Below are 20,650 nucleotides of genomic sequence, written 5' to 3'. Positions count from 1 at the left end.
TGACTACTGGAAAAACCTTAACTTTGACTATGTGGACTTTGTTGGCAAAGTGATGTCTCTACTTTTAATATGTTGCTAGGTTTATCATAGCTTTCCTTCCAAGGAGCAAGCATCTCCTAATTTCAAGGCTGTAGTCACTATCAACAGTGATTTAGAAGCCCAAGAACTCTGCCCCTGCTTTCACTCTTTCCCCTTCTATTTGCCATAAAGTTATAGCACTGGATGCCATGATTTTAGTTTTCTTAATGTTGAGTTTTAAGCCAGCTTTTTCACTCTCCTCATTCGATCTCATCAAGTGGCTTTTTAGTCCCTCCTCACTTTCTTCCATTAAGTTGGTATCATCTGCCTATCTGATGTTATTAATATTTATCACGGTAACCTTGATTCCCACTTGTAATTTATCCAGTCCAGGATTTCACAGGATGTACTCTCCATTTAAGTTAGACAGGGTGACAATATAGAATCTTGTCTTACTCCTTTCCCAATTTTGAACCAGTCAGTTCTTCCATGTAATGTTCTAACTGTTTCTTCTTGACCTGCACACAGGTTTCTCAGGAGACAGGTAAGGTGGTCTGGTATTCCCATCTCTTTAAGAATGTTCCACAGCCTGTTGTGATCCACAAAGTCATAGGCTTTTTTCCTGTCAATGAAGCAGAAGCAGAAAATTTTGCTTTCCTCTACTTTTTCTAAACCCATCTTGTACATCTTGAAGTTCTCATGTCATGTACTGCTAAAGCCTAGCTTGAAGGATTTTGAACATAACCATACTAGCATGTAAAATGAGCACAAAATGTCCACTGGAGGAGGGAATGGCAAACCATTCCAGTATTCTTGCCATGAGAATCCCATTAACAATATGAAAAGATAAGCCTACCCCAGGTCAAAAGGTGTTCAATATGCCACTGGGGAAGAGCAGAGGGTAATTACTCCAGAAAGAATGAAGCAGCTGGGCCAAAGTAGAAATGACACTCATTGATGGATGGACCTGGTGGTGAAAGTAAAGTCTGATGCTATAAAGAACAGTATTGTATAGGAATCTGGAATGTTAGGTCCATGAATCCAGGTAAATTGGAAGTGGTCAAGCAGGAGGTGGCAAAAGTGAGCATCAACCTTTTAGGAATCAATGATGGGAATGGTTGCATTTAATTCAGATGACCATTATATCTCCTTTTGTGGGCAGGAATCCTTTAGAAGAAATAGCCCACATAATCAACAAACGAATCCAAAATGCAGTACTTGGGTGCAATCTCAAAATCAAAAGTATGATCTCAGTTTTTTTCCAAGGCAAGCCATTCAACAGTACAGTAATCCAAGTCTAGGCCCCAACTACTGATGCCAGAGAAGCTGAATTTGACTGGCTTTTTGAAGACCTACAAGACCTTCTAGAATTAACACCAAAAAATGCTGTCCTTTTCCTCATAAGAGATTGGAATGTAAAAATAGGAAGTCAAGAGATACCTGGAGTAACAGACAAAGTTTGGCCTTGGGGTACAAAATGAACCAAGGCAAGAGGCAACAGAGTTTCATCAAGAGAAAACAGTGGTCATATCAAATATTCTTTTCCAAAAAACACGAGAGATGATTCAACACATGGACATCACCAAATAGTCAATATTGAAATCAGATTGATTATATTCTTTGCAGGAGAGGATAGAGAAGCTCTATACAGTCAGCAAAACAAAAGCTTGAGCTGATTGTGGCTCAGATCATGAACTCTTTATAGCAAAATCCAGGCTTAAATTGCCTTTCAGGTATCACTATGCCTTTCAGGTATGATCGAAATCAAATCTGTTATCATTATATAGTGGAGGTGATGAATAGATTCAAGGGATTAGATCTGGTAGACACAGTGCTTGAAGAACTATGAAGAAATGTTGATAACACTGTACAGGAGGCAGTGACTAAAATCATCCCAAAGGAAAAAAAAAATGTAAGAAGGCAACATGATTGTATGAGGAGGCTTTACAAATATCTGAGGAAAGAAGAGAAGTGAAAAGGAAAGGAGAAAGGAAAAATATACCCAAATGAATGTAGAGTTCAAGAGAATAGCAAGGAGGGATAAAAATACTTTTTTTTTTTAAATTAACAAAGCAAAAAATAGAGGAAAACAATAGAATGCAAAAAACTAGAGATCTCATCAAGAAAATTGGAGATATCAAGGGACTATTTCATGATAGGATGGGGCAATAAAGGACAGAAATCTAACAGAAGCAGAAAAGTTTAAAAAGAGGTGTCAAGGATACACAGATGAAGCATACAAAAAGTCTTATTGACCTAGACAACCACGATGTTGTGGTCACTCACCTAGAGACAGACATATTAGAGTGTGATATCATGTGGACCTTAAGCATCTTTACTACAAAGCTAGTGGAGGTGATGGAATTCTAGCTGAGCCATTGAAAATCCCAAAAGATGATGCTGTAAAAGTGCTGCACACAATATGTCCATATATTTGGAAAATACACAGTGGCCACAGGACTGGAAAAGGTTAGTTTTCATTTCAATCCCAAAGAAGGGGAATGCCAAAGAATGTTTAAATTTCAATAAACTTTTCAATTACTTTGTATTATTACTGAGTAAATTTAAGCTTTCATCATGACCCACGATTCCTTCTATAAACAGGTCCCAGTTTAATTCTCCAAAAGCACATGCCACTGCTTTCTGATCTTGCATATTTTCTTTAATAACAGTTAACATAAATAAAAAGTGCTTTAAACAAGGCCGACTTTACTAAACTTCCAGGCCTTCAAATATATTGTTCCCTCTGCCTGGATTTTCACCCCTTCCCTGGCTTCTCACTCTCTTCCTTGACCCCTTAAGGAGTTTCCCATTTTTCAAGGGTTGATTTCAGTGTCATTTTCCCTCAGCAACTTTCCTTGTGAACCTCAATGGAGCAATCCCTCTTTCATTTCTTTATCCCCATAGACACTTACATTCCACACTTCATAAAGTGTGCTTTTGTCTAAATGGCTTTTCCCCACTCCTGTGTCTTTATAAATATGTTTCCTATTAGAAAACCTGACATCTAGTAGGCACTCAGTAATTTGTACATTATGAATTGTATTGTAGTTGGTCAAACCAAAAGAAGTGCTTGAAATTTAGAAATGAGAAGGTAAACAGAAGAATACTCCACTGGGGGTACTTTGCTAATGGTAAAGCAGTGGCAGTGACGATAATAACAACATATATTAGTGATATCTAATGCTCACCCCAGTCATAGTGTACAATAGCACAGATGCTCATCACTTCCTGTGTACCAAATATTGTGTAATTTTTGGAGGGGATGTGCATGAAATATCCCATTTCATCTTGACAACAGATACCACAACTGAAACGTAAAGAGTTAAAAAAAAAAAAAAAAAACTTTCAGAATCACACAGCTAGGAAGTGGTGAAGATGGGATTCAATCCATGGCTGGCTGATCCCAGAGTTCATTTTAATAACTATTAATTATCCCACCCCCTGAATCCCCATTGCCCAGTACAACTTAAATTATATTTTCATTGAACATCTATTTTTTGTTTAAAATACCAAATTAATGAGTTCTTTGTATTTATTTAGACCCAGAACATTTATCTCTGTATTGACATAATCTTAGCCTGCAGATTTTCTTTAAAAAAAAAGTCCTCAATACTTTGAAAAGGGACTGACCTCAACAAAGCTTTCATTTGAAACATTTAAACAGTCACATATCACATATACACACCAAACAAATTTTCAAATAATACCAGCTCCTTCTCCCAAAGTAATATTCATCAATTTCTCCACTTGACTGTTTGGTCTATTCAATACAATTATGGAGATTTGAAATACACAATAGATATTGATTCAGCCTCTCACATAGAGACCATTTTAAAATAAGAACTTGGGAGGACATTTTGAGTGAAATCATTTGCACAAAAAATAAAATCCTGGCATAAAACTTGAGTTTGGTCTTAAAAGAAGCCATAAAACATATAAAATTAAAGAAGCAACTATTTTCAGGACTTCTAATAGACTCTCTCCTTCATGCTAATCAAAATAATTAGCATTTCTGTTATTCCTTTTGAATCTCACTATAGAATTCTTCACTAAATACAGGAATTCAGTGGTTTAAAAAAGTGAGATAGATGAAACCTATTATACAGAGTGAAGTAAGCCAGAAAGAAAAACACCAATACAGTATACTAACACATATATATGGAATTTAGAAAGATGGTAACAATAACCGTGTGTACGAGACAGCAAAAGAGACACTGATGTATAGATCAGTCTTATGGACTCTGTGGGAGAGGGAGAGGGTGGGGAGATTTGGGAGAATGGCATTGAAACATGTATAATATCATGTATGAAACGAGTCGCCAGTCCAGGTTCGATGCACGATACTGGATGCTTGGGGCTGGTGCACTGGGATGACCTGGAGGGATGGTATGGGGAGGGAGGAGGGAGGAGGGTTCAGGATGGGGAACACAGGTATACCTGTGGCGGATTCATTTTGATATTTGGCAAAACTAATACAATATTGTAAAGTTTAAAAATAAAATTAAAAAAATGAGAAAAAAAAAGTGATTACGGGGCAACACACTAGAACATTATTTCCTGCATATTAGAATTTATAGTTATGAAAGCTAGTGTTTCTACCACATTGTTAGAAATCTGTATAAATTTACTAACCATGGAGAGGAATTCACTAAAGAGGTCATGAGATTGGACCCACAGAAGAAGAAAAAAGCAAAACAAAAATGAGAAGAGAGTGATTTTTAAGTATCAAAATAAATTTGCTCTTAGGTGGCCAGCTCCGGGAGTTGGTGATGGATAGGGAGGCCTGACGTGCTGCAGTCCATAGTTTTGCAGAGTCGGACATGACTGAGTGACTGAATTGAATTGAACTGATTCACATAGTAGACAGTCTTCCAGAGAATATCTTCCTGCTGCTGCTGCTGCTAAGTCGCTTCAGTCATGTCCGACTCTGTGCGACCCCATAGACGGCAGCCCAACAGGCTCCCCTGTCCCTGGGATTCTCCAGGCAAGAATAGTGGAGTGGTTTGCCATTTCCTTCTCCAATGCATGAAAGTGAAAAGTGAAAGTGAAGTCGCTCAGTCGTGTCCGACTCTGTATCTTCCTGGGACCAGCCTAATGCTCTTGTTTCTGCCCTATCAAAACAGACTATTAGTAAATCTAGAAGAGTAGGAGGAAAAATTTTAGACTTCTAATTCTTTATTGACTTCTCCCCTGGAAATATTTTAAAGAAAAAAAATCTCAAATTTAGAAAAATGATGAGTTGTTTTTAAAAAATCATTAAGTAATCTGGTTATTATTATAATTACAATATTCACAAAAGTAATAATAATTGTAAATTTCACAAATATCTGTTTCTGTGAATAAGTCAACCTCGTTTGAGTGATGCATCAAACTAGACATAACTAATTTGAGTGATAGATAACAACTTCCATCAAGATGACAGTTCCCCATTTCCACAGCATCACTTTTGTTTTGTTTTGACTGGTGATTACAAACACCAACAAACTTATCTACAATGTACCTCAGTAATTATCCATGCCTCCTTACATTATTTAGGACATTAGGGAAAGCTCCTGTCTGTTCCTCTTCCCTGACCCTAATCAGCTCATATAAAGAGGAGGTTCATAGACAAGAAGGATCAGGGTCAAAGTCACTTATTGGGTTAAGGTATCCAGTCATGGTATGTCTCTCTTTCAAGGTTCCATGCTCTGGATCTCTTTCAACTCTCCCACAGCAGGGCAAAATGGAACGAGCCTCAACCTCTTCTGGCAATAGAGGTTAGTCCAGCTGAGAAAGACCTGGGAGAGGCACTTAGAACTGACTGCACTAGGCTCATGACAAACTTTTTTTTTTTTTCCCAAAATTCTTCTTTCCCTCTTTTCTACACTAAGAAAAATCACTTTTTATTTTGAAATAATTTAAAATTTATAAGAATCTGCAAAAATATTAGAGTTATCTTGCATAATTTACCGAACTTCCCCCAGTGACAACATTCCACATAGCCAGAGTACATTATTAGCCATTCCCTGGTGGCTTAGATGGTAAAGCGTCTGCCCGCAATGCGGGAGACCCGGGTTCGATCCCTGGGTTGAGAAGATACCCTGGAGAAGGAAATGGCAACCCACTCCAGTACTCTTGCCTAGAAAATTCCATGGATGGAGGAGCCTGGTGGGCTACAGCCCATGGGGTCACGAAGAGTCGGACATGACTGAGCGACTTCACGATGACGACTGAATAGTTCCTGTGTCGTTCGCATCATCAGTTCTTCTTTCCCTCTTTTCTACACTAAGAAAAATCACTTTTTATTTTGAAATAATTTAAAATTTATAAGAATCTGCAAAAATATTATCTTGCATAATTTACCGAACTTCCCCCAGTGACAACATTCCACATAACCAGAGTACATTATGGAAATCCGGAAACTGACATTGGTACAATACTATTAACTAAACTACAGTTCTTATTTAGAGATTACCAGTATTTAGAGGTACATTTTTTTTTTTAGTAGAATGTACAGTTCTAAGAAATTTTATCATGTGACAGATTTGTATAATCACCACTGGTATTAAGATAATACAGTGTTTATATGTCAATCCCAGTCTCCAAGTTTATCTCTTCCCACCCCCCTTACTATCTTCCCAGGTGGGGCAGTGATAAAGAATCTGCCTGCCAATTCAGGAGATGCAAGAAATGTGGGTTTGCTCTCTGCATTGGGAATATCCCCTGGAATCAGAAATGGCCATCCACTCCAGTAAGTTTGCCAGAGAAATCCCATGGACAGAGGAGACTGGAGGGCTACGGTCCATGGGATCACAGTCAGAGACAACCTAGCGTGCACACACAACAACAACCCTCCTTACTATACATAAAATAAATAACTAATAGGGACCTAGTGTACTGCACAGGGAACTCTATTCAACATTCTGTAATGACCTATATGAGAAAAGAATCTAAGCAAAGAGTGAATGTGTGTGTGTGTGTGTGTGTGTGTGGACTTCGCTGGTGGCTCAGTGGTAAAGAATCCGCCTGCCAATAATGCGGAAGACATGGGTTTGATCCCTGGGCTAGGAATATCCCCTGGAGAAGGAAATGGCAACCAACTCCAGTATTCTTGCTTGGGAAACCGATGGACAGAAGATGCTGGCAGATTACAATCCATGGTGTTGCAAGGTTAGCGAATAAACAACAAACATGTATATGTATAACAGATTCACTTTCTTGTACACCTCAAACTAACTCAGCATCGTAAATCTACCACAATTCAATGTTTTTTTAAAGATGCTATAGTGTTCAATTTTCATCATGAAAAAGTGCCCTCTACTTATCCCTTAATAGTCAAATCCTCTCCAACCCTACCCTTAACAACTGTATGTGACTCCATTTTTGTTTCTTCTTCCACTTCTTTTTTTCCCCTTTATTCTTTATAGACCATCATAATATATTCCTGGATTACAAAAAGTATCTCTCCATTACCTTTCATTGTCTTCTCCTACCAATCTAATCCCCACATTGCAGCAAGATAGAACCACTTAAAATATATGTGATCATGACACATCACTGTTTTATTCCCTATATTAATGATATCTTCTATACTTTTAAGATAAATTCTAGATTCCCTATTTCTTCTTAATTTTGCCCTTCTCTATATATCTGGCATGAATTTATTAACTTTTCCCTTTGAATACTGAATCCAAGGCTTATGGAATGCTTTTCATTATCTCAACTGGTTTACATTCTCTCTGAATCTTCTGGGTCTTGCATATGCCAACTACTCTTTAAGGAACCTGTTTCTTTCTCTCTTTTTTTAGTCTGGATGATTCCTAATCTTATTCAACTCCTACTTCTCAGCTTCAATGTTATATCCTCAAGAAATCTTTCTCTCATCCTTCAAATTTTTGTTAGGCATCCCTTAAATGTAACCTTATAAGACCTCATACCTCTGTCATAGCATTCATCACACCCATATTCTAAGTGCTTGTTTATCTGTGTGTTTTCATCATAATACTGTAAACTTTAAGGGTGGGGCTGTTGTTGACCTGTTTGTAACTCCATCCCTAAAATCTGAACCAGTGACTGAAACATGGATAGTGCTTTATATACATATATACATATATACATATATATATATATATATATATATTAGAGCATTAATGAGAGAAACATTTTCTCTGCATCATAAATGGAACCAGGGACCATAACAGGGCAATAAACTATGGGCAAACAAGCGAGGCTAAAGCATTGATAGGATGAATAATGAGGGACAATGCTGTTTTTTCTCACCTCTATATTATTCTATGTGCATGTGTGTGTTCTCAGGCATGTGTGCTCAGTCATGTCTGACTCATTTCAACCTAAAGGACTGTAGCCCACCAAGCTCCTCTGTTAAAGGAATTTTCCAGGGAAGAGTACAGGAGTGGGTTGCCATTTCCTTCTCCAGGGGATCTTCCTGACCCAGGAATCAAACCCATGTCTCCTGCATTTGCTGCATTGGCTGGCAGATTCTTTACTACTGTCCCACCTGGGAAGCCCATATTCTTCCATGTGCTAGTACTAATGACATGTGTGGTGAATATTCTTTATAATAAAGATCTATATTATTTCACATTCTATATCATCATCTCAAAATGGTAAGCAAAAACATACTGTATGCCATGAAAACTGATCCTAAACTGGTTGCAACCCATTTGATATTATGGAGGAGCCCCTTTAGTAAAGCTTAACTTCTCAACTGCACATATATTTGTGCCAGGTTGGAGCAAAATGAAACCCAAACATCCCTAAATTTGTGAAGCCAGTCCTCACCCTAAATACAAGTCAATAAAGTTAGAAAACCTTTCAGGTCAGAATTCAAAGCACCACATTGCACATTTCATATTCCATATTTCTAGACTAAGGTATTAGAGATGCGTACACCATTTGCTGTTTCTTTGTGACACTGGCAAATGCTTTTAAATCTTCTAAATGTTTTTTAAAATGTGTGAAATGTGTTCTTTTCAAGGACGTGAACGTGAACTGAGGCCAAGTGGCAGTGGGCGTGTTGGCTATAAATCTACTCAATACATAAATATATGCATATTGAATTTTTCATCACTAGGCTGACTATAAAACATCTACCTTGTTGAATCTGTTATTTGTAATGCGCAAAGTTCACATTGCTAAAAGAACCATAACTTCTGCATTTATATTTTGTTCTGTGACATGCAAATGTGAGTTTATTTCGCCTAAAACATAAAAACTAGACTTTTGTGAATCTAGCACTAGAAGTACAAAACAGCTAAATCTACACAATATTCTAAGTATTAAAGAATATATATTAGTGTATCACTTTATGTCAATTGTAAAGATTATTTTCCCCAATGTATTTAGAGTATATCAATTTTAATCTTAGTTTTTTTTTAACTTCTGAAATGATGTAACAAACATGACAATTACTTGTTCAAAATTTTAATATAAAATTATCTATTTTCACCTTATACATTATATATACACTTTCCAGTATACATTTCTGTATAAAATGCTGAAATTTGTAATGTTTAGACATTGAGTGGATGAACTGTTCCACCATGGTTATTTGCCACTTGACACCTTATAAAAAGAAGGAAAAAAGGCTCTTATTTCAGTTGAGCATGTCTCAAAGAAGCTGTCTCCTCTTAAATAAGTAAAATCATAAAAAATCAGTGAGGACAGCACTGTCCTTTAGAGAATGGGCCTTGCCTTTAGGTTTTTTGGTAATCTACAACTGATTTAATAAGATTTATTCTTTTTATGATTTATGAAACACTACTTATAGTTGAGAAATAATTCAGCATTATTCTAGACAGGATATGAAGAATGAATCTTTTCAGCCTTTAAAAGGAGCTTATTCTGATTTCTTTTTAGGTGAAGAAATAAAGCTTCTAATCTTAGACACTGTTCCTCTGCAGATGGTACTGGTCAGATGTAGTTCCTGTGGATGAAAATGTGAGTTGTATACCTTTATTACAATAAAAGGATTGAACTGGAGCTTTAAAACGAATATGCATTCCTAGGTAAATGGAAAATTGCTTGACTTCACTCTGAACTTGCTGGAAGCACTTTTTTTTTTTTTTCATAGTTAGCTATGAAAAATAAGAAAGATTCGAAATGCATAAATTGTGGCAGATGCTTCCTTAACTTACCCTAGTGAAATAATTTTGATGGGTGGTTATGAATTTCTAAGTAATGTTTACTTCTGAAATGCCATAATTGCTTTTGGAACTATTTGAGGCATTTTGAATTGTATCTGTTTTTATTGTAATATGGAATTGTATTGCCTTATGAAGTGGCATCTTTCTGATGCATGGAAGTTCTGGATACATTTGTTATCCATCATGAGGAAACCAGATAAGTAAATATTACAACTATAACTGAAATGCTTCTTTTTTACATGAATAAATGAAAACCATTTTGAATCTGAAGGCAGAAACATTCTATCTGCAGACTGACAAATTGCATATTTGTTTGGTTTCAAAAAAATTGTGTCTGGCTTCAACAGTGTGATGGAGGGAGATGTCTGTCTCCTGCATGACAAAGACATGAGTTCCTGAGATAGAGGAATTCTCTCCTTGGTGGAGGTGGAAGATTTCAGCTGAAAGGACCATAAAGCAAAAGAGCCCTTGTCTATGCAATCACTGTTAAATGGAATAAGACCACACACAATATTTCCATCTCAAATGCTGTGGCTTACCTATATTGTTACATCCCTGAATTCCCCTAAGTTTTCTAATTGTTTCCATAAGCATTTATTGAGCATATAACTGTTATTAAGACATTTTGAGCAATCACAATTTATAATGGTGTGGTTAATCTGCTTTTAATATAATTTCCAAATATTAACCATATTAAATAATATTTTTCATATGTGGTTCAACCCAAAGATGTATGACCTGGATTTCTAGGTGTGTAAGTCAGTATAACTAACCTTTGAAGAGAGACTTATCTCATGAAAAACTGCAATTCAGTAGAGTAACCAGGACTTTAGCTTCTGGCATCTACTTGAGGTTGAGAGCTTTTCTGGGAGGCAACCATCAAGTTAAAGATGAGGTAATGATTACATCTGGGAGAATGACTTGTTCTTGTTGAAGATTCTTTGGAAAATATGTGGAACATGCTACACAGTGCAGACAAATATGTTAGCTAGATAAGACATGGACCAGGAAGGTAATTTGCTGCAAGTATATTTAGAGTGAATGTAACAAGTTTGAAGACAGAGAGACCAAGAGACCACCTACACCAGTGCTTCTCAAACTTATGTGGATATGATTGGAGGGGAATCTTGATAAACTCCAAACTCTGATTCATAAGTGGGATCCAAGAATCTGCATATCTAACCTCCCCCCATGTACTATTAGTGGTACTGACCTATTCAGCACACTTAGATAAGGTGAGATGTTACTAAGGACTTGAAATCCACATACAGCATCTTCATCAACACGGTGAGTAGGGCAAAAAGAGTTAAAAAGCAAATCTGACAAGGTAAAATTAACGTTCCATTTTCTTTGCTACAGTTTCAATGTCTAAGTTCATCTCTGTGTATTGATGACAATATCAAATCCTCTTCAAGGGCAATAGCATTATTATTCCACTTTCACATAGGCATAACTTTTTTATTCATACAAAAAAGGAGATGAAAACCATCATTACTTTCAAAAGAGGGATCAAAGAATTATCATAGAGAGTAGATCAGTAAGAATAATCTAATTCCAAGACATAGTTCTAGAATAATTATTGAAGGGTTGGCTTGTAAGTGCCTGTCACAAAGGCAGGACTTTCTGAGCATTTACTAAACACAAGTCATAGACCAATAACCTAGCTTCTTTTTCAGTAGATGTAATAAGTCTAGATTTTCATAAGACATTTTGCAATGTCTCCCTTATTAAATTTAAGAACAAAATGTAAAGATATATTACATGGAACAAAACTTGTTTAAAGAGTATCTCAGTGAGGATGAATGAGGAGAGTGAAATAGCTGGTTTAAAACCCAACATTCAAAAAATTAAGATCATGGCATCTGGCCCCATCACTTCATGACAAAAAGATGGGGGTAAAGTGGGAACATTGATACTTTTTTTAAATTTTTTTTGGGGGGTCTCCAAAATCACTGGATGGTTGCTGCAACCATGAAAAGAAAAGATGCTTGCTTCTTGGAAGAAAAGCTATGACAAGCCTAGACAGCACATTAAAAAACAGAGACATCATTTTGCTGACAAAGGTCCATACAGTCAAAGCTATGACTTTCAGTAGTCACATATGGATATGAGAGTTGGATCATAAAGAAGGCTGAGAGCTGAAGAATTGATGCTTTCAAATTGTAGTGCTGGAGAAGACTTTTGAATGGTTTGGAGACTATCCTGAACAGCAAAGAGACAAAAAACTAATCAATTCTAAAGGAAATCAACCCTGAATATTCATTGGAAGGACTGATGCTGAAGCTGAGCTCCAATACTTTGGCCACCTGATGCAAAGAGCCGACTTATTAGAAAAGACCGTGATGGTAGGAAAGATCAAGGAGCTGAGGAGAAGGGCTTGACAGAGAATGAGATGTTTGGATTACATCACTGACTCAATGGACAGGAGTTTGAGCATACTCTGGGTTATAGTAAAGGGCAGGGAAGCCTTGTGTGCTGCAGTCCATAGGGTTGCAGAAAGTTGGACATGACTTAGCAACTGAACAGCATCATTTGAAAAATCATATCAAAATGAGGTTGATTAATTGGAGTATATTGCATAGAAGTTTATGGAATTAGACTAGTGGGTTTATGTATGTTCCTTTTGGGGGAACCCCCAGATGGCACAGTGGTAAAAAGCCTACCTGCCAGTGCATGAGACCCAAGAGACACAGGTTTAATCCCTAGGTTGGGAAGATCCTCTGGCGAAGGAAATGGCAACCCACTCCAGTATTCTTTCCTGGAAAAGTCCAGACAGAAGACCCTGGTGAGCTACAGTCCATGAGGTTACAAAGAGTTGGACATGCCTGAGCACAATGCATATTCCTTTTTCCTTAATATTTTATTAATGTATTTGATAATAATTATAATTAAAAAAAAGATCTTGTCATCAAAAATTCTAATAGCATTGAGCTGTGAAAGATAGCAAAGATATCAACAGCTACTGTGGATATTCTTGTATACATAGTTGATATATTAATAGCTACAATAAGTCATATATTTGGGCTATACAAAAATAACAACAATGAATGATTTTGCCTATCAGCATTTATCTTGAAGTCAACAATAAAGTTTAATCATATTAACTCATGTAACCAATTTGTAATCTTATGAGGAAAAAGTCATCAGAATCTCAGAGGAATTTTTTTTTTCTTCTAAAAGTTAAGAGTCATTCTTAAATAGTGTAAGATATGAAAACAGAGGAGGGAGCTGAGAAGTGTTCTATCAAAGAGGTGTCCATGTGCAGAGTGTGTCCATGTGCAGATATTGATGGACAAATGGCCAAATGACAGTGCTTGTTTAATTAAAATTGAAAGGAATATAACAAGGAAAGTTATAGGATCAAAAAGTACATGGCTTCTGTAGAAACATGCAAGAGTCTACTTATGAGGAGGTGCAAAGGTTGCACTGAAGTGAATTAAAACAACACAATCTGAAAAATTATAACATCATCACATGTTTCATTTCATTTTGTAAATATCAGTTTTTTATTAGCTATTTTCAAAATGCAGTTAATAATTTTTATAAAACCCATGATACAAATTGCTAATGAAAGAATGAGAATCTAAGTGAATGACACAGAATATATTATATTTTTTTCTTTCTGAAGAGGTACCAGTTACACAGCACAAGAGGATTCTTGGGTGCTTTAATCTTGGGGTCAAGGGCAAGGAAGTGGATCTCAAGAACCTCTTGCCTCACAGCCCTACAAACCTGCAGACCTTCATTGCTCTGGTTGTACTTGTCTGAGCTTTTATTTACTCCCCAGTTTTCTCCATATCCTCACTAGCCCTGTTTTGGGTTTCCTTGGCTGGATCTTTTAATAAAATGTAAATGAGATTAGGAGGACTGTGTGTGTGTGTGTGTCTTCTAAGTGAGATACAGCCTCCAAGTCACAGATGGCACATTAGAAAAAAGAAATATAGTAAAATGAGTAAAATATATTCTCATTCACAATTTCCTAGAGGCCCTTTGGTTGTTAATTGAAACTTTTGTCTACTTTATTGAACAATAAAAGTGGCAGCAACTACTCCCAGGTGTCCTTCAGTATTAAAAAGAGGATAAAGGGTTCCTGGCAAAGGTGACAGAAATGAATGCGGTGAGCCCAGCTATCAAACATTCTGATATGTGAATTGCCTGATATTTCTATAATGCTGTCTTATGATTGGAAATGTTATCACTTCTATTGAATCAATAGAAAATGTTAAAGCTCCACAGAACCCCAATTACAAACTAATGCTGGAAGGTTAACATCTGGGAGCAGGAAAGATAGAAACAATCTCTATTGTCATACCTTCCTGACAAGTAAATGTCAGAAACATAACACCTTTGCCTGGTCTCAGCATGGAGCACGTGTAAAGGAGTGATTGTAAGGCTGCCTCAAGTCAAATCACCTGTCATCTCAGCTTTGACACGGAATTACTTTTGTTTTATGCATCTATTAACCTTGAACTATCAGCATTTGTTTTAATGTTCCAGGCTGAATGACATAAATGTTCTTCTCTCACTCAGAGGGGATATGTTAGAGGGGAAAGCAGGTGGCTGGACTTGGGGTTGATCTTTATGAGAAGGCAGAGTGAATGTGACTGGAAGGACCACCTTCCTCCCAAATGGTGATGCTTGGCTTTGATCGCAATCATTACAAGGATATTCTTGTGTGTTTTGAACAGTTGCACTTTCCCTCAGAGTCTCCTGTGGAATTGTGTATATTGCACATCACTGAGAGATCACATATGATCATTGATGGTACAATTATTACACAATTTAGAAGATGCCCTTGGCACAGCCAGTAGAGGAGGGGTAGAGGGAAAAGATGACCTTTGTTTCTTATAGTGGAAGATAAGACAAAGAGAGATTAAGTAACCTGACTTTGACTTGAATTCCGATGTCATCACATCTCACATCTCCTCTCACTCTTGTTAGACTTTGCATTTTAAGTGCTATGCATCTTCCACATTATCTTGGGTAGCATCTTTTAAAGAATATCGATTTCTGACTCCTTTCAACATTACACTAGATAAGGCAAGTTGGGCAGTTTTGTGACTGGATCCAGAACTTCGGTTCTGGTGCTTGTGTGTGTGTGTACGTGTTTGCTGAATTCAAAGGTAACTCTAGTTTCATCTAATTCATAGTCTCAAATTATGAAGTAATTTTAAAAAATCTTTATTCAACACTAGCTGTCTGAATCTGGGAAATTTTATTTTGCCTTTGATTCACTATTTCATGTACCACAAGGGACATTTTGGCCATAATTTGTTCAAATCTTCTTGTCACAGATAAAGTTTTCTTTTTGAGATCTGATTTCTTCAGCTGGATTTCTAGGCTGGATGCAGCCCAGTTTTCCTAAAAAGGGGATAACTCAGTGGGAAGTTTCATCTAAACTGGACTCTGTCTTCAGTGCAGACTCTGTACAACAATCAGAAAACTTGTGAGTTTACCTATGTGTATTCTCATGCACCTTTCCATAAATCCAATTTTCTACAAGTGTAAAATCTTGAATGTGAACTGAGAACTTCCATATATACAAGCTGGATTTAGAAAAGGCAGAAGAACCAGAGATCAAATTGTCAAAATCTGTTGGATTACACAAAAAGCAAGGAAAATCCAAAAAACATCTACTTCTATTTCATTGACTATGTTAAAGCCTTTGACTGTGTGCATCACAACAAACTGTGGAAAATTCTTAAAGACATGGCAATCCCAGACTACTCTCCTATCTCCTGAGAAACCTGTATGCAAGACAAGAAACAGCAGTTAGAACTGAACATGGAACAATAGTCTGGTTCAAAATTGGGAAAGGAATACATCAAGGCTGCATACTGTCAGCTTGTTTACTTAACTTATGTGCAGAATACATCACGTGAAATGCCAGTCTGGATGACTCACAAGCTGGAATCAAGATTGACAAGAGAAATATCAGCAACCTCAGATATGCAGATGATACCACTCTAATGGCAGAAAGTGAAGAGGAACTAAAGAGTCTCTTAATGAGAATGGAAGAGCAGAGTAAAAAAGCTGGCATAAAACTCAACATTCAAAAAACTAATATCATGGCATCTGATCCCATCATTTCAGGGCAAACAGATGGAGGGGAGAAAGAGGAAATAGTGACAGGTTTTATTTTCCTGGGCTCCAAAATCACTGCAGATGGTGACTGCAGCCATAAAATTAAAAGATACTTGCTCCTTGGAAGAAAAGCTATGACAAACATAGACAGCATATTATAAAGCAGAGACATCACTTTGCTGACAGAAGTCCATATAGTCAAAGCTATGGTTTTTCCAGTAGTCATGTATGGATATGAAAGTTGGACCAGTGCTTTCGAATTGTGGTATTGAAGACTCCAGAGAGTTCAGTTCATTGGAGAGTAAGGAGATCAAACCAGTCGATCCTAAAGGAGCTCGACCCTGACTATTCATTGGGAGGGCTGATGCTGAAGCTGAAGCTCCGATACTTTGGCCACCTGACATGAAAAGCTTACTCACTGGAAAAAATCCTAATGCTGGGAAAGATTGAGGGCAGGAGCAGAAAAGGGTGACAGAGGATGAGATGGTTGAATGACATCACTGACAAGGGACATAAGTTTGAGCAATTCTGGGAGATAGTGAAGGACAGAGAAGCCTGGTTTGCTGCAGTCCATGTGGTCACAAAAAGACAAATACAACTTAGCAACTAAGCAACAAGAAAAATCTTGATTTCTTAACTTATTTGCAAAAAGACATGACTACCATAACTTCCCATTCCTGGTCAGGATCCTTGTTCTATTCAGTTTCTGAAGTTACCTTCATGACTTATCTGTACATCTTACATATTCATGGCCACTCTCCTTTTCCCATCAACCACAAACTCTGAGCATGGATACCGGGGCACAGAATCATTCTCTAAGTATTTCTTCCTCATGTACTATGTGTGAAATAACTACCATCAGAATCTAACACCTGTAACTTCATAGGTTTTCTGCAAGAATCTTATAAGACAGGAAGTCTTATCTTCCCATTTTATAGATGAAAATCCTAAAGCTCAGCAATGTGAAACCTGAAATGTTAAAAGAGTTAATTGGTAGAAGCTGGGACTGAATCCAATTTGCTTTTAATCTCACAACCATCGTACAGCCACCTAAGGAGCTAAAGATTAAAACAAAGAAGAAGAGAAAGCATTCATTTGAATACCTACATAAGCTAGATACCACAAAGATTTAATATAATACTTTATTTCTTCCTCACAAAAACCCTATTTAATAAAGACTCAACAATGAGGTAAAATAACTTGTATCAGGGCACACAATTGCTAAAACTGTGATTTAAAAGTACAAGTATACATAATGCTTGATGGGGTGTGCACTATTGATGCTGTGGTGTGAAAATTATGCAGCAAATGATTTAGAGTTTTCATTCTAAATACAGGAGGAATAACAAAAGCCATACATTCTTCCCCAGTGAGCTGTGTTCCAACACACAGATTCCTGCTGACTCTGCAGAAAATTTTCCTGTACACTATTCCTTTTCTAGAATATCATCTGCATCATCACTTCACTTTCATAAACCTCTTTTGACAGGAGTGACTAACTTTATAACAGGGATGAACATTGTCCTATCATATAAAGAAGTTTTATGAATGAAGTAATGAAGAAATGCCATTTGAAGCATTGCATAGATGGACCCAGAAATTATCATACTAAGTAAATTAAATCAGACAGAGAAAGACAAATACTGTATAACATCACTTATATGTAAAATATAAAAAAATAATAATAATTTAAATTGTTATTTACAAAACAGAAATAGACTCACAGACATTGAAAACAAATGGTTACCAAAAGAGAAAGATGGAGAGGGACACTGTTGGTGGGAATGCAAACTAGTACAGCCACTATGGAGAACAGTATGGAGATTCCTTAAAAAACTGGAAAAAAACTGCCATATGACCCAGCAATCCCGCTGCTGAGCATACACACTGAGGAAACCAGAATTGAAAGAGACATGTGTACCCTAATGTTCATCGCAGCACTGTTTATAATAGCCAGGACATGGAAGCAACCTAGATGTCCATCAGCAGATGAATGGATAAGAAAGCTGTGGTACCTATACACAATGGAGTATTATTCAGCCATTAAAAAGAATACATTTGAATCAGTTCTAATGAGGTGGATGAAACTGGAGCCGATTATACAGAGTGAAGTAAGCTGGAAAGAAAAACACCAATACAGTATACTAACGCATATATATGGAATTTAGAAAGATGGTAATGATAACCCTGTATGTGAGACAGCAAAAGAGACACAGATGTATAGAACAGTCTTTTGGACTCTGTGGGAGAGGGAGGTGGGGGGATGATTTGGGAGAATGGCATTGAAACATGTGTCTATTAAAAAAAATTAGGAATTTGGGGTTAACAGATGCACAGTGCTATCTGTAAAATAGATACAGAACAAAGACCTATCCTATAGCACAGGGAACTATATTCGGTATCTTATAATAACATATAATGAAAAAGAATCTGTAAAAGAATATACATATTTTGCTGTACACCTGAAACTTACTACAGAATCAATTTGCTGTACACTGAAATTTAACACAACATTGTAAATCAACTATACTTTGATAAAAAAGATAATAGCTTTGAAAAATATGGCATATTAAATTAGATATGTGTTTAATAAGCTCAATTTATAGAAACAGATTTCAGTATTCATGTTGTAGCCATATATTTTAGTCTTGATTGCCCTATAATCAGACCCCATATTTATATTATTTTTTTCCTTTGTGAGAACATCAGCTTTTGTGAGTTGTTTCAGATTAGCTCAATTCTGAAAGAAAGGTGGCTGACACCAACTTCTATCGAACCACAGCAACAGAAAAAATCAAATTGTAGCAAGCAATTTCATTTTTCTATAAGTAACTATAAAAATACTGCCCATCGGTTTAGAAAAGTACTGTCTTGGTGAAATAATGCCTGTGGCCAAGAAATTAATAATTATTGTAACACTCATTTGGCAAAATTCTCTTTGATGTAGCAAAATTTTACATTGAAAGAAACTGGAGAACTAGATTTGATCATGACAATATTTCTCTGTTTCAGGCTAGGGGATATTTAAAAAGATATGTACTGCAAGAATGAGTGGATGAGTGTGTCAACAGATTAGGCAATTTTAGCACAGGATGATGGGGACAAATGTAAAATGACACAGTGTTTCTTATATCACAAAGCTCTAATTCACATTTATGTCAGCAGTCCTGAGCACCAAATTGCTTATTTTCTCTGTTATATTCTGAAGCCTTAGGATCAAAAAACTCTTAAGTCTTGCAGGCAAGTTTATGAAAACCCAGAATTCCAAACAGTTTGAGGGGAACGGTTTTCCTTGGAGGTTACACTGAAATAAGAGCATTACTCATTTGCTTTCTCTCTTCTGTTTTAAATCAAAAAGAGCACTGATGATTATAGGGTAAAGTGTCATCAAATGATTGAGTTCAAATTCATTGTTTGTGTTCAAGTTTTGTAAAACATATACAAGTACAAAAGTACATATATGTGTACTTGCAGATGGGTTAGACAGTAAAGAATCTGCCTGCAATACAGGAGACCTAGGTTCGATGCCTGGGTCAGGAAGATCACCTGGAAAAGGGAATGGCTTACCCACTCCCCTATTCAGGCCTGGAGAACTCCATGGACAAAGGAGCTTGGTGGGCAACAGCCCATGGGGCCGCAAAGAGTTGGACACAACTGAACGGCTAACATTTTCACTCATAAAGAGAAAGAGAGAGAAAGAAAGAGAAAGAGAAGGAGACAAACAAAGACAGACAGAGAGAAAGAATCAATCAATGGATACACTACCATATATTTAGTATTTCCTCATAACTCAGTCAGTAAAGAATCTGCCTGCAATGCAGGAATCCGCCTGTAATGCAGAAAACACGGGTTTGGTTTCTGTGTCAGGAAGGTCCCCTGGAGAAGAAAATGATAACCCACCCCAGTATTCTTGCCTGGGAAATTCCATGGCCAGAGGAGCCTGGCAGGCTACAGTCCATGGGGTCACTGAGGATCGTTCACAACTGAGCAACTTCACTTTCACTTTTCACGTTCATGCATTGGAGAAAGAGATGGCAACCCACTCCAATGTTCTTGCCTGGGGAATCCCAGGGACAGGGCATCCTGGTGGGCTGCCGTCTATGGGGTCGCACAGAGTCAGAAACGACTGAAGTGACTCAGCCAGCAACAGCAGCATATTATATTTAGTAACATAGACTTTTTGTTTCAGGAAATCATAGAAAGTGGCTGATTTAAAGACTTGGAAAAGAGCAGAATAGTATGGAATAAAAGCCCAGCCAATTACATACAAGTAATTGGCTCATTTATGTATTAAGACGAGATTTATCAATACCTGTTGCAAAAGGACATGACTGAGAAACACGACTGAGCAAAAGGTGAAGGAGATTTAAAAATGAATACAGCACAATCTTCCTTAAAGA

The sequence above is a fragment of the Bos javanicus genome, chromosome 24 (assembly GCF_032452875.1).
Source record: "Bos javanicus breed banteng chromosome 24, ARS-OSU_banteng_1.0, whole genome shotgun sequence".
NCBI classification, from domain to species: domain Eukaryota; kingdom Metazoa; phylum Chordata; class Mammalia; order Artiodactyla; family Bovidae; genus Bos; species Bos javanicus.
The sequence above is the reverse complement of the archived record's forward strand: the minus strand, read 5'-3'. Positions refer to the sequence as shown.